This window comes from Myotis daubentonii, chromosome 1 (assembly GCF_963259705.1).
Source record: "Myotis daubentonii chromosome 1, mMyoDau2.1, whole genome shotgun sequence".
Classification (NCBI taxonomy): Eukaryota; Metazoa; Chordata; class Mammalia; order Chiroptera; family Vespertilionidae; genus Myotis; species Myotis daubentonii.
This window is the reverse complement of record NC_081840.1, coordinates 170,758,144-170,772,368: the sequence shown is the minus strand read 5'-3', so window position 1 is coordinate 170,772,368 and position 14,225 is coordinate 170,758,144. Positions and strand designations below refer to the sequence as shown.

The window sequence follows — 14,225 nt, the reverse complement described above, 5'->3', positions numbered from 1 at the left end:
TCTGTATGTTATATAATGTATCACTGTATTGTATACCTTTATTGTAGAGATTGTTCATAAGACATAAGTAGATTCTGGAATTGGATTCTTATAGCAAACTCACATCAATTTGGTGGTGGTTTGAGTATGTAAAAGTTGCTGAGAAAAAATTTCTATTTGAGTCAATCCTTTCCCTATTGTACAAAATGCTAGTGAATTAATAAATTTCAAGCATAGTATAACTAACCCATGTTAAGATGAGCTTATATTCTTTGTGAACCCCAATTTCTGATAGTCAAGTTTTAAAAATCTGAAGTGTAATTTGAAAATAAAACAAAGTAAAAACCATATTATACTTTAAAAAAATAAACACTGTAGAAAGAAATTATGCATAGTTATTATTTTTATGTTATCTACAAATTTATGTGTGTTCATTAATGTGAAAAAGGAGTCTTGCAAATTGCACTTCTATTTTGTTTTACTTCACATTTATCTAAAGGGCAGAGGGAAGAGTTAACACATTGTAGGATCCTATAGCGATGCTCTGTGCACTTATAGCCTTTGCATTTTATGATTCCATTGTATGCTCTATCTAGGTTATAACATCTCTGCATTTTATAAAACACTCTTAAAATGCAACAGAGAGAAACAGCAAATACAGGAGCTCTAGAATATAATTTAACTTGACACCTACACTGTGCTCTTAATGTATTGCTGAAACACTGAGTTGGGATAAAAACACTCTCCACAAAGCACTTTTTCTCATATTAAAAGAAAACCAAAACACTAATTTAAAAAACCCATACCCATCCATATGTGCATTGTAGCATTGTTTGCAGTACCCTAGATACACAAGCAAACTGAGTGCCTATCAATACACAAAGGGACAAGGAAGGAGTGGTGTGTATATATATATATAATGGAATATTACTTGGCCATAAAAAGAATGCAATCTTGCCATCTACAACAACATGGATGGGTCTTGAGGGTATTATGCTACGTAAAATATGGCAGAAAGAAAAATACAAATATCATCTGATTTCACTTATACATGGAACCTAAGAAAGAAAAATAAAAGAGAACAACAAAACAGAAACAAATTCATAGATACAGAGAACATTTTAATGGTTGCCAGATGGGAGGTGGTTGAGAGGATGAGTGAAAAGGGGGAAGGAATTAAGAAATACAAATTCATAGTTACAGATAGTCATTGGGCTGTAAAGTATAGCATAGGTTATGTCTAATCACTGTGCTGTACACCTGAAACTAATATAATGCTGTATGTCAACTGTAATTAAAAAATTGAAATATGGCCCTAACCGGTTTAGCTCACTGGATAGAGCGTCGGCTTGCGGACTGAAGGGTCCCAGGTTTGATTCTGGTCAAGGGCATGTACCTTGGTTGCAGGCACATCTCCAGTAGGGGGTGTGCAGGAGGCAGCTGATCGATGCTTCTCTCTCATCGATGTTTCTAACTCTCTATCCCTTTCCCTTCCTCTCTGTAAAAAATCAATAAAATATATTTTTAAAAAATTGAAATATGTATTTAAAAGAAAGAATTTGTATAATGTATATTTGTGAACTTATAACATTTTTAGTATCTAAGCTTAAACATAACTACACTTCTAGTCACAAAACTGTTTTTACTTAACATTTATTGCCATATAAGATACTTATATCAATTTTAGTCACGGCTTTATATTGAATAAAAGTAAGAAGTAGGAAAGTCCATGAAAACAAGTTTTAAATATATAAAACATATTGCTTACTTATACCTTGACATTGAGTTTGAGATGAAAATGTTTTTTATAAAAAAATACAGCTCTAGAAAAGTATTGGGAAGGCGTTTCAATGTTAGCTATAAAAACTTTCTGGTACTCAAAAATGTATAATATTTTGACTTTAAAACCTTTTTTTCAAATTTTTGATTCAAAAACTCATATTGAATATACTTATTAGGGATGCAACATCTTAGAATGGACTGAGGACTTAAAAAAATTTTGGGGGGGGTAGGTGATGTATTGAACTGTGGATTTAGTAAGAACATAATTTTTCACCAAATTATTTGACTAGTTTTGAAGCTCATGCTCTTTTGGGTCTGGCTAGCCAACTAAGACTGGGGTTTAAATAAACATATTTCTGCTGGCAATCATTATGATAAACATTGATTTGCTTAGAAATGTAATTAAGAATGAGTGTACAACACTGCCAGTGAGATATGGTGATATTCCCAGAGAGGAAACCAACCAAACCTCTTCTTTGGTAAATAAGTTTTTAATTTTACACACCATTTAATTATTTGTATTAGTCCAGGTGCATACAAGTTATGCAGAAAAAGAGAATGCATATATTTAGTATATTAGAACTAACTTTAAAATATAATATTCTTGCCAAAACCAGTTTGGCTCAGTGGATAGAGCATCGGCCTGTGGACTGAAAGGTCCCAGGTTCGATTCCGGTCAAGGGCATGTACCTGGGTTGTGGGCACATCCCCAGTGGGAGATGTGCAGGAGGCAGCTGATCGATGTTTCTCTCTCATCGATGTTTCTGACTCTCTATCTCTCTCCTTTCCTCTCTGTAAAAAATCAATAAAATATATTTTTTAAAAAATAAAATATAATATAATATTCTTATGATAGTGTTTTGATCAACTATTTTCATTTGAATTTTTATGCCTCAAATATTTCATAATATTTTCTCTTGTACCTTTTATCTAGCTCCTGCCAGCCATATCGTAGGTCATATGTTGTTTATAATGCAAATAAATCAAAATTTCTTACCTAGCATGTCATTAGGAAAGAAAATAATGAAAATTCATATTCCTTGGTATATATTATCTGCATAAAAGCTGAGATATACACATTTTAAGGGTCAATGTTATTGTTTTGAAAATGCTCAAAATTTAATAAAATTGACTCTTAAAATGTAATGTCCATTTTTATTCAGATCATATATACAATGAAATATGTTCGTTGCCACTTTAGAATCAAAGCCAGATTGCTTTACTGCACTTTAATTCAATGCAAGCAACCAGTATGAGCATACAGATTCTTCATCATTCCCTTTAAGAAAATATATTATTTATCTTATTGAAGTAAACTTCTAGATATAGAAAAGTTTTCAACAAAGTCACTTTGACCATTTAAGTGGTAAAATTTATCTCTTTTTTTTATGTGCATCTCAGGAAATACAGTCTCCCTGTTAAAGTTAAAGAAGCAGAAGTAATTAATAGTATCGCACATTCATTTTCAAATCTAAAAATCAGTACCTATTATGTGCCAGGCACTGTATGAAACACTAATGATACATAATGTGTAAGACATTAAACATTATTTCCAGACTCTGACAGCAAACTAAATAAAGTACAGAGAGAAGTTCTGGGTGAACCACAAGGCTGTTTAATATTCTCTGAATGAAAAATGTGAAGTGTGTGTGTTTTGGAAAGGAAAGGGATAAGTTGCCATTCTGGTTGACACCCAGGACTGAACAAACAAACAAAAGATTAGGGAATGTAGTGCTAGGCGAAAACAGCCTATTTTCTATTTCATTAAGTGAGGTAAATAGAAAGGAAGGATGTACAGTTGTCCTAAAGTAAATGCAGTGTAAGCTGCAATGTTTTACAGCCCGAATCTGGGACGAGCATGCCTAGCTAAAAGAGATTTTTACATCAGAGGAATAAAAGTCACAATTATCAAGCGTGCAGAGTACAGAGCCCACTTCATGAGTCATACTTGCAGATATAATGAATTCCAGTTTCAGATATATGTAATGCAAAAATGGCCCTTAAACTCAGGGCAGTTCTGTCCTTTTTTTTTTAAATTGTGCATTAAAGTATCTGAGCATTCCCATCATTTTGCCCTTCCAAATTATACCTTTTAACATTGTATTTTGCAACACAAACACACATATTTTTATTATATTTGAACAAGCAAACATGATCATAAGAGTTTTGTTGTTCGTTACAATCTATTGTGTTAAAAGACATGAGGAATTTATTCAAAAGTTAATTGATGTTGTTTTGAGATATTCTTCTGTTTAAAAGTTGTCCTTAAAGACATGTTTTTCTTATTGTATTAGAGATTCATAATGCAAGCTCTATGATTATGTAGTGGTAATAAGGAATGTATTTTCTCTAAAATACAATGTGGCAGCTCATTCTTCATTCACAGTGATAGGGTTAGAGATGCTAGGGAGCAAATATTAACTATCACATCCATTAATACACTTAAATTGGCAGCTTATGACACTGAAACTGGAGAAATTAATAAGAAAGAAATGAAAATAATTTTTAAAATGATTAATAAAGTAGCCAGTTTTTGAACAGTTGCAGTGTTTAAGATCTAACATCACTTAACCATGAAATTCACAGGATAGAGCTTGCCAAATGATGTCTTTTTTTTAAGTATTAATGTATTAGGTTAATTAAATAATTAAATTTATATTAAGCTCAATAAATGCTAATATAAGTAATTATATTTTCCAAACAAAACTTTTCTTTTAACATCTTATTTTAACTATAGTTGACATAAAATATCATGTGCATTACAGGTGTACAGATAGTGATTTGACATTTATATACCTTGGAAGTGACCACCTTGATAAGTCTAGTAACCATCTTACAACATATAAAATTATTATGATATTGATTATATTACCTATCCTGTATATTATACCCCTGTGACTTATTTAATAAGTAGAACTTTTCATCTCTCAATGATCTGTTCTTTTACAGTAAAAACTATGAATTATTACAGATTTGTAAAGTTTTTGATTTGACAAATTAAAAGTAATTTCATTTGTTAAAGAGAACAACGGTTTACTAGCTGGTATAAACTATTTAGCATAAAGCAAAACAGTATCTACAGCATTTTATCTACAGCAAAGAAATATATGAATTTCAAATGAAGAAAAGATGAGAGAAATTCATTCATTTTATTGCCTGAAAAAGCATAATAATTAAAAGTATCAATATATTTTGAAAGTAATGAAGGGAACATAACTATGAATGCTTTTTTTATTTGAACTACTTTTATTAACATAAAATTAATGTATAGTGTGAGTGCTATGTCACAGTAAAAGTCTAAATGTGGACCCCTTTCTTAGTATTACCCCTACTTTATTCATCTTTATATCCCATAGAGTTTAAAACAGTGACTACCACAGTGAATGCTCAGAAATCAAAAAGAAAACAAATCACAGCTGGAAGGAGAAATAAAGCTAACCATCTCCTCCTGGTTGCTCACTTTTTCAGAACTCTTTTTTCTTTGTTTATTGGAGTATAACCTTTTCATTAAGAAGCACCATGGACGAGAGGAAGGACCTGAATTAACAGAAGTTCTGAGCCCTTGTGCTATCTTTGGTCCTTTCTAGCCATTGAATATTAGACAAGCCAGTGAACGTCCCTGAACCTAGGTCTTCACCTGCAAATGACGGAATTGGAATAGAATGGTCCCCTAAACTATGCTTCTTTGATGTTGTAACACGGTATACTGGCCCAAGTGGAAACATTTTCCTCCTAATCCTTAAAGTGTGACAAATTTATGTCTTATGCTTTTGTTGGGTTTAGAGAGATAATTCAGTATTACTGTTTAAAATGTTTCCCACTGTGCCACACCTAGCACAGGTGAAAGAAATTAAGACAGACAGCAGTAGCACTATAAGACTTCATCACATACTCTGCTTAATTATAGAAGTCAGAATATGAGAATGAGATTTATGATGATAAGTTGAAATGCAGATAATGTGTTTCAGGATAATGTAGAATTGATGATGTTTTATTTCAGAATCTGAAGTCTCTCTGTTCTGCATAAGACAATGGTAACATAAATCTAAATGGGAAAATGGATCCTCCAGTCTTCCCACCACTAATATTAATGCTGATCCAAGCAAGATTCTAAATTTGATGAGTAATTATTTTTTATTTTGAACACCAAAAAAAATCAATAACTAGATACTAACATAAGCTTCTTAAATTAAAATTAATATCCGCCCAACAATTCATAAAAATTATGGCCTATATACAATGTTTTCATAAAACACATATTCTTTTCTACATGGTGGAGAAATATGGACTGAAGTTCATTCATAGCTATTTGATCAAACAGTGTCAATTAACACATCAATATAAATCTAGAGGAAGGTGTCCTTTACTATGTGTCATCTCTTTTTAAAAAATTGTTTTTTCAGTAATTGGATGGTTATTTATTAATTTTCAGTGTCTAGAGATGATATGTTGAAGTTTCTAGATGGTGATTTATTGTTTGAATTTATATAAAATGAGAACAGAATAAACCAAGTAGGATCAAATTTTACAAGGTAGAGAACTATGAACTATATAAGTATAGTTTCTGAGGAAAAAGGTTGGCAATATTTCAAGTGAGGAATATCAAATTGGTTAGAGAAATCTTAGGTTTCCTTTACAGAAATACAGATTTTAGACAAAAACAGGTAATATTCCTGCTCAACACTTATTGGTCAGACTTCATGCCTAGTATTAATTATGGAGAGTATGTTCAATAAAACAATAATTGAACTGAAATTCATTCAGTTAATTAATTAAGTTGTTAGAACTTCTCAAAATCATGTATAGTTTACCAGGGTTGTTTTTAGTACTTTGCCAGGGCTGACCAGCAGACCCTGAGCTATGGATGAATGGATTAGTCCCACACAATGTTTGCTGTGAAAGAGAGGGCTAAGGGGCTGCCGGACTAAAGGAACCAAACAGTCTTGGTTGCCTGCCTTGTTAGGCTTTTATTGTAACAGCAGTTTGAGATAAAGTTTATCTTTATGATACATCAGGAGGATAAGTAATCTTGGGAGGACACATGTGTTTTTAGTGTCCTTTAAGCAAGGACACCCAAAGATTAAGCATAAGGATTCCAGTAAACACCTGGAGGTCTGCACATGCACAGACTTAGTTGGAAAGAACAAGGAATAATTAGGGCACAGCCATTGGCATTCCCCTAAGTCAAAATTCTGATAAGCAGGGTGGGCAGCCTTTCGCACGCTTCACTTTTCTCAGAATGTCCTCCATAAAAACTTTGCAACCAAGTCTTATGCTTCCCCACAGTATTCAACCATTTATTTCCCTTCCGGTAGGCATGATTCTCTTTTCCTTCTGGAAATTGAGATGAGTTTCACTTTCATCCTTGATTTTAGGGTGAGGTTGACTCTAAAGTCTGCTCTGGGAACATGGTGGAGAAAAACTTGAAAAAAATTAAGCTCAGCATAGGTGTACTCTGCTATCATAATTATTGTTTATGGCCAGTGTCTATTCTGATTGATGACAATGTCTATTCTAACAGACAGAATTATCCCATATATAATAAAATATTATATAACTGTCCACAGTGCCACATTGATTAATTTGATGATTAATGGGAATTAAGCTGAAGACATTTTCTCTTTTCCACTACACTCAAAGATGTGAAGACACAAGACTGGAAAATATATTAATATTAAAATGGGAAAATATGTGAATCCAATATGTGGTAGGTGGGACATGTTTGGAAATGAAAACACACACACACACACACACACACAAGCCACACAAGTTCCTAATGACACTATTTGAGCCCTTGGATCATACCAAGCCAGAAGATTGTGGGTCTACTTCAGTTCTTGGTTAAAAAAAAATAGTTAAGTTTTGTCTAAGCCAAACCAAAAGAATGGAAACTTATTCATCATGTAGGAAACAAACAATCTCACAAAACAAAACCAGAGGATGTTTACCTTGTAAGACAGAATGGGAAACAAGTTATTTATATATGATTGATCTGTTGTCAGACTTCTCTTCGTTATTGAAAGTGTCAAAGGGTACACAAGGATAGAAGTTCTAGGTAGACAGATTTGGAATCGGTTAAAGGGAGACCATCTTTGCAATTGAAGTTATGTAATAGTAAATAATTTTCTGTGGCAAAAAGTACTAAAAGTAAGTCTGATTGTAAAGAATATTGTATTGGGTTGAAGGATTCCAATAACTATTGCTAAAATCTTTAAGATTTATTGATTAATTACTGAGCTAGACATTATATCAGATACTTTATATTATTTGTCTGCAAAGTCAGGACTATAATTAAATGACGAAACTGGGGATCAATGAAGTTGAGTAGCTTTCCCAAGGAAGTAACCTTAGGAAGCAGTCTAGGAAATACCAATGATGAGAATAAAACCAAGTGTATTCTGGCTGGCTTTACAACTTTGTTATCTCTCTAACATTCTAACAATGCCTGGATTTTTATTGATTTAAAGCAATTATGAAACCTTGTATTTTACCAATATTTTAGCAATGATTTACATAAAAAGATAAATGAACTATTTTATTCAAAATAAAATATAGTCCAAAAATGAATTATTTGATTTATGGACATTAAGGTTTTATGGAAATTCTAAAAATACACTGAAAGAACTTTCACATGTAAAGTCTATGATGACCAGCCTTAGCTGGATTGGCTCAGTGGATAGAGCATCGGCAAGCAGACTGAAGGATCCCTGGTTTGATTCAAGTCAAGAGCACATGCCCAGGTTGCAGGCTTGATCCCAAGTAGGGGGTGTGCAGGAGGCAGCCAATCAATGATTCTTTCTCATCATTGATTTTTCTACCTCTCTCTTCGTCTCTAAAATCAATAAAAATATATTTTAAAAAATAAAAAATAAGAAAATAAAGTCCATGATGACCAGAGGATGCCATGTCTGCATGAGCAAAATTGAACTGAGAGGCTTATATGAAGCAACATAAATGCAAAAAGAAAAAGTTCAAACCATATTTATTCATAAAAATGAAAATAAATATGCTATAATTTCTAAAAAAAATAAAAGAATTTCCAGGAAATATGAATTCAAGGACTAAATAGCCACACATTCTTCTCAGAGTTGTAGTCAACACTAACTATTTGGGACTAAAGGTAATATGGATAAATGGAAGAGAAACTCCTTGCTGCAAATGAGGTCCTGATAGAAACTATACAAAGGAATTGTAGTTGATAATTCTATTTCTAAATCATTGCCTCTCAGCGCATGTCTGAAAAAGAAGAAAATATCACCTCTGGCTCATTTAAAAATTTTATATTAGTGCAAGTATTCTGGTAACATGGTTATATAAGGGTCATTATAAGGCCTCTATTGTTTAAAATCATTGTATTTTATAATATGAGAAATATTATGTATTTTCTATTGGAGGACTGATATAATTAAGAAAGCACTTTGCTGGATCTAACTGCTAACTTATATTCATTTTCGTCATAATAATTCCTCATTTCTTTAAAAACTGCCTAAAAGTAGATTCATTATGTGGTTTATTAGATTAAATTTTGTGATCAAATAGATCCAGTTTTTAATGATCACCCTGCTATCTGATGGGTGAATTTCTTAATCTTTGCAAGTTTCTGTTTTCCCATCTGTTAATGGGGCTTATGATAATGTTTCCTACTTCAGAGATTATTATTGGATTAAAAAATATAGTTTGAAACTTTCTGTCTATCCAGAAGGTGTTGAATAGACAATAGAAGTTTCCCTTCTCTTTCTCTCCAAAATCTCTCCCTGCTTCTCTGACTTCCTCAAAGTTAATCTTAAGATTAATGAAAAACATCTATCTCCTTAAGACAAATCAGATTTTAGACCTATGTTTTGATGTATAAGCTATTGTCAATCTTCTGAAGTGTGTATTTCTGGGAAAGGAAAGAGATTGCATAATAAAAATATTAAGAATGAATGGGAGTCCATTTTTAAATTAAACTCTACTTCCTCTTTTTATCATCCCATTTTATTTCAGAATCTATCCATGCTTCTTTCAGCATGAGTCATATTACCTGGTGCCATGGCTTCTCTTAGTTGTATTGCAGAATAGTTTTCATGCATAAAGTCTGTCACTGCCAAATTTGAATTTGGAGAATTAGTTCTTCCCTAATTTGGGGAAAGTTACTTAGTGTTTAACTACCCTGGAAACACATTACCTCCTAGGTATAGAGAGCCTGAGAGCTGTTGCTGGAACACAATGAAAAAAGGAAATGAAATCAAACCTCATTAGCTCAGACCCTAGATGTTTTGTAAGCAGATAGCAGTTTCCTTGAAATGGGAAACTGGGGAAAAGGCCACAAATAAATTAAGTAATTATCCTCCTAAGATCACATAGTGATAGAGAGCAGCAGTCATAATCACAACCTAAGAAGATTTAGGATGCCAGAATTTTGGCTAAGCAAGCATATATACTTTTCTAGTTTAGGAAGAGCTTTACAAGTACAGAGCTACATTTTCTCTTGGTTTTTGTATCCTTTGCACCTAAAAACTGAATAGATCAGAAGAATAAAATGTGTAGATCATACATATCAAGCCCCAAAATAATTGAGCTCACTTATTTATTTTTCATATATGTTATGTTATGTTTGTTATGTCATGTCATGTCATGTTATGTTATGTGATGAAGTTCTTTACTTTTGTTAATCCATGCCCCCACCCCCATTCACAACACATACCAGGCAAAGGGTCCTATATATGGGGTGGGTTCACTCTGCCTCTTCTTTCTGTACAGTTAGTGTAAAAACAGCCTGTGGGAAATACCAGGAGGCCTATTTGTCATATATTTCAGTTATTACCCATTGATTAAATATGTTGAGTATACACAGGATAAGTCAGTGCCCTGGCATCATGAAAAAAAAAAAAATCAGCTCAGCAATAAATAAAAAGATACAGATCCATTCTCTTTCCCCCTTACTCAACAAAATGGGAACATAAACTTTTAATTCCTGAAAATTTTAAATTACCAGAAAAACAAAGGAATAAAGTTGCACTCTTTTTTTTATTTTATTTATTTATTTTTTTTTGCCATGTATGGGATCCAGCTATGTGAAAGACTTGAAACCAAAAACATTGTTTAACCAATGTTTTCTAACAGCAGCAAACATTGAAATACAATTTTATTTTGTTTTAATGATAGAAGATCTCATATGTCACCACCAGACATATAGTACTGTATATGCTTATGTCTTCAAAGTCTATTTTTGATTAGCTTAAAACTCTGAGCTGTTAAATGTAGAATAAAGCTTCTGTGAACTTCCACTGCTCTGCAGCAAGGGAAATCTTTTAATTGGATTGGAGAGGGAAAGAGAAAAAGAAGATGGCTTTTAAAAGTTGGGTTGTTCAGATTAGAAACATTCTGGATGCTTCAGTGAAATTGCCAACCTTCTGAGATTCAGCTTTAACTATTATTACTAATGTAATGCTTTCAGTATACAGTAAATTAGATCTTGATCACACTATGGGCCAAATACTATCCTTTGATACTCATGTGTAACTCTCAACAGGTTTCAGTGGGAGATGTGAATGGTAACTTGCAAGCAGTTTTGACATTATTTTTCTACTCTAAATCTAATACAATGAAGGCATTGGGAAGAAATATGTGGGAAAATTTTAATAGTAATGATAGCTTTAGTTTATTTAGCACTTTGCCAGTTACAGGGTTTTATACCACGTATCATTTCATCATATCTGTATAAGAAGCTATATTTGGTTGTACATATAAAAATGCACTAACTAAAGAGTCTTCAAAAATCAAAATTTAAAGTAAGTGTCAGAGAACAACGACTGTTTAAATTTTTTTTGTTAATCCTCACCCAAGGATAATTTTCCATTGATTTTTAGGGAGGGTGGAAGGGAGAGGGAGAGACAGAGAGAAAGAAACATCAATGTGAGAGAGACAAATCACTTGGTTGCCTCCCGCACTTGCCCTGACCCAGGACAGGGATTGAGCCTCCAACCCAGGTACAAGCACTTGACTAGAATCGAACTTGGGACCCTCCAGTTTGAAGGCCAATGCTCTATCCGCTGAGCCAAACCAGCTAGGGCTGACTGTTTAAATTTATGATTAACACGGCAGCGTGATGAAAAGAATAAAATTGTGAATTTAATTATGTCAAATGATCAAATGTATTAATTCTAATAACAAGAGTAGTTTATTCTCTATAAAATCTGTAGAAACTATTATAATTATAATTAATTTTATTTTACAATTTTCTCACTTTTTTAAACCTCCCATGTCTTGTTTTTCTTTTTCTTTCTCTTTATTGCTCAGTTGCATAATTTTATTTGTTCTTAATTTTACAGTTTAATTTAGTTTTTGTTTTAATTTTCTGGTTCATCATCTAAGAAAGTATTCACCAGGATATAAGCTTCCAGCAAGAAATATTCTGAGGCAGCATCCTGAGTCATTGTCACGGGTGGTTGAATTTCTGAGAATACTTCACTGTGCAAACTAGGCTAAACCCCATGCTTTCTAGCTACCAATTAGGATTCCATGTTTTCCAAGTACCCATAAGGATGCATTTAGAAGTGGAATTGTCAGATTCATTACATGTTTCTTTGTTTCTGTATTTATTTATTTATTTATTTATTTATTTATTTATTTATTTATTTATTTATTTATTTTTACAAAGGGACAGGCTACTGTGATCTTCAGACCAAAAATAAACAAACACAAGGAAAAAAATTGCAGGTGCTATTGTGCAAAATGTAAGCTATGTATGGAATATTTGGTAAAGAGAATTTATTAATTTTTTATTCAGCAAAATATTTATTGAGGTCATATTAGTGTGTCTGAAATGGTGCTAGGTGCTGGGAATATATGTGTAAACAATAACAACAAAAAACAAGAATAATAACAACCTTTGTGGAGGAGCATGGAAAACAGTGATAATAGCAAAACATAATGAATAACTGAATTTTATAGTCTGCTAGAAGATGATAAATGCTTGGTATAAAGAGAACTGTGTCAGACAGATCAGGAACATGTGGGAGAGGGGATTACAGTTAGCCTTAATGAGGTAGGTGTATTTGAACAAAGACTTTAAGGAGGTGAGGGGATTAGTCAAGAAGCTACCTGGGAAAGGAATGTTTTGGAGATGGGTGCCAAAAACCTAAATTTGGAAATATGCCCAATGACTTTCTGGACCAGCTGAAGTTTAAGTGGTTGGAGAAGAGTAAACCAGTAAGAAAGTAAGAGGAGGGGAGGTCAGAAAGTGACGGCTGGTAGTAGAGCATGATAAAAGGTCATTGTCAACTTTAATTCTCCTGTAGCTGGGAAGCTCTAACAGATTTTGAGCAGAGGAGTGACACAAAATTATTTTTAATCAGGACATTCTCATTGCTCTGTTGAGAATAGACTTCCGGAAACCAAGAGCAGGGGCAATTACTTAACATTTTTAAAGAATGAAAGGAAGATTGAAATAAGAGGATAGATTCAGGAAGATACTTTGGGGGTTCTTAACTTTATATAAAATTATAAAGTAGTTAAAATTAACTGCAATATTCCAAGATTTTCTTTAATCACTTTTTTTTTACCTTCCCTCCGTACTTTCTCTTTGTTAAATTTGATCACAGCAAAGGCTCCTATAACCACACATTAAGGAAAGGTGTCTATTGGCCGTTTTAATGATTTACCTACATTTTAACCAGTAGTAATGCATGGGAACAAATTTTCAATGATTACACTGCAAGACTTAAAAAGCATGGGGATCTATTTTTGGTTGGAGAAGAAATGTGCGTAGACCTGTGGGCAACATCAGTCAATTCTGAGTCTAGATTTTCCATAAATGCTTCTCTTAACCAGAAAATCAAATATAAAAATTAAAAACTGACACTATTTTTTATTTGAAGCAAATGGCTGACTTTAAATTCTCTACAAATGTTCATTGAATTGTTATAGGGAAGCAATTAAGTACCAGGCAAGAATCAAGGGCCTAGTAATAACACTTGAATGAGACACTGCACCTCCTTCTTCTCAGAGTACTCAGAGTATGGATCAAGAACATCAGAAGTGTGAACAATTGCAGGGTAGTGGTGAAAGATCTACTGAAGAAAAAAGTGCCTATGTCTATGACAGCTCATCCGATAATCCTTCTTCTACTTCTGTTCAACCTCATCACCATTCACCTCACTCTAATGCCTTCTTTTATTTCTATGAACAACACCATCACCTCGCACTCACATGGGCTCTTAAACCTGGAATTGTCACTAAGTTCTCCTGCTTCATCACCTCTAACATTCTTTCATGGAGGACCTTTGCCTAACATACTTGATCCACAATTTCCCTAACATCCTTTCAAATGTCCATGCCTTCAATTACATCCCTATTGTCCTTCCTGCAGACTCTTAAAATGATTATTAATTGGATTTCCTCTCTTAGTCTCTACCTGCTCTGATATGTTCAAATTAGGCTTACAGTATACCTGTGATCATACCAGACATATGTCAAATGAA

The 14,225-nt window shown here is 33.0% G+C and overlaps 1 protein-coding gene and 1 pseudogene across 1 annotated transcript in view; one reads left to right on the top strand and one right to left on the bottom strand.

Moving 5' to 3' along the window:
* GRID2 (glutamate ionotropic receptor delta type subunit 2) overlaps positions 1 to 14,225 on the top strand; it is a 1,378,765-nt gene that overhangs the window by 482,614 nt on the left and 881,926 nt on the right. The window lies entirely within an intron of this gene.
* On the bottom strand, positions 10,425 to 10,541 carry LOC132224976 (small nucleolar RNA SNORA51; annotated as a pseudogene).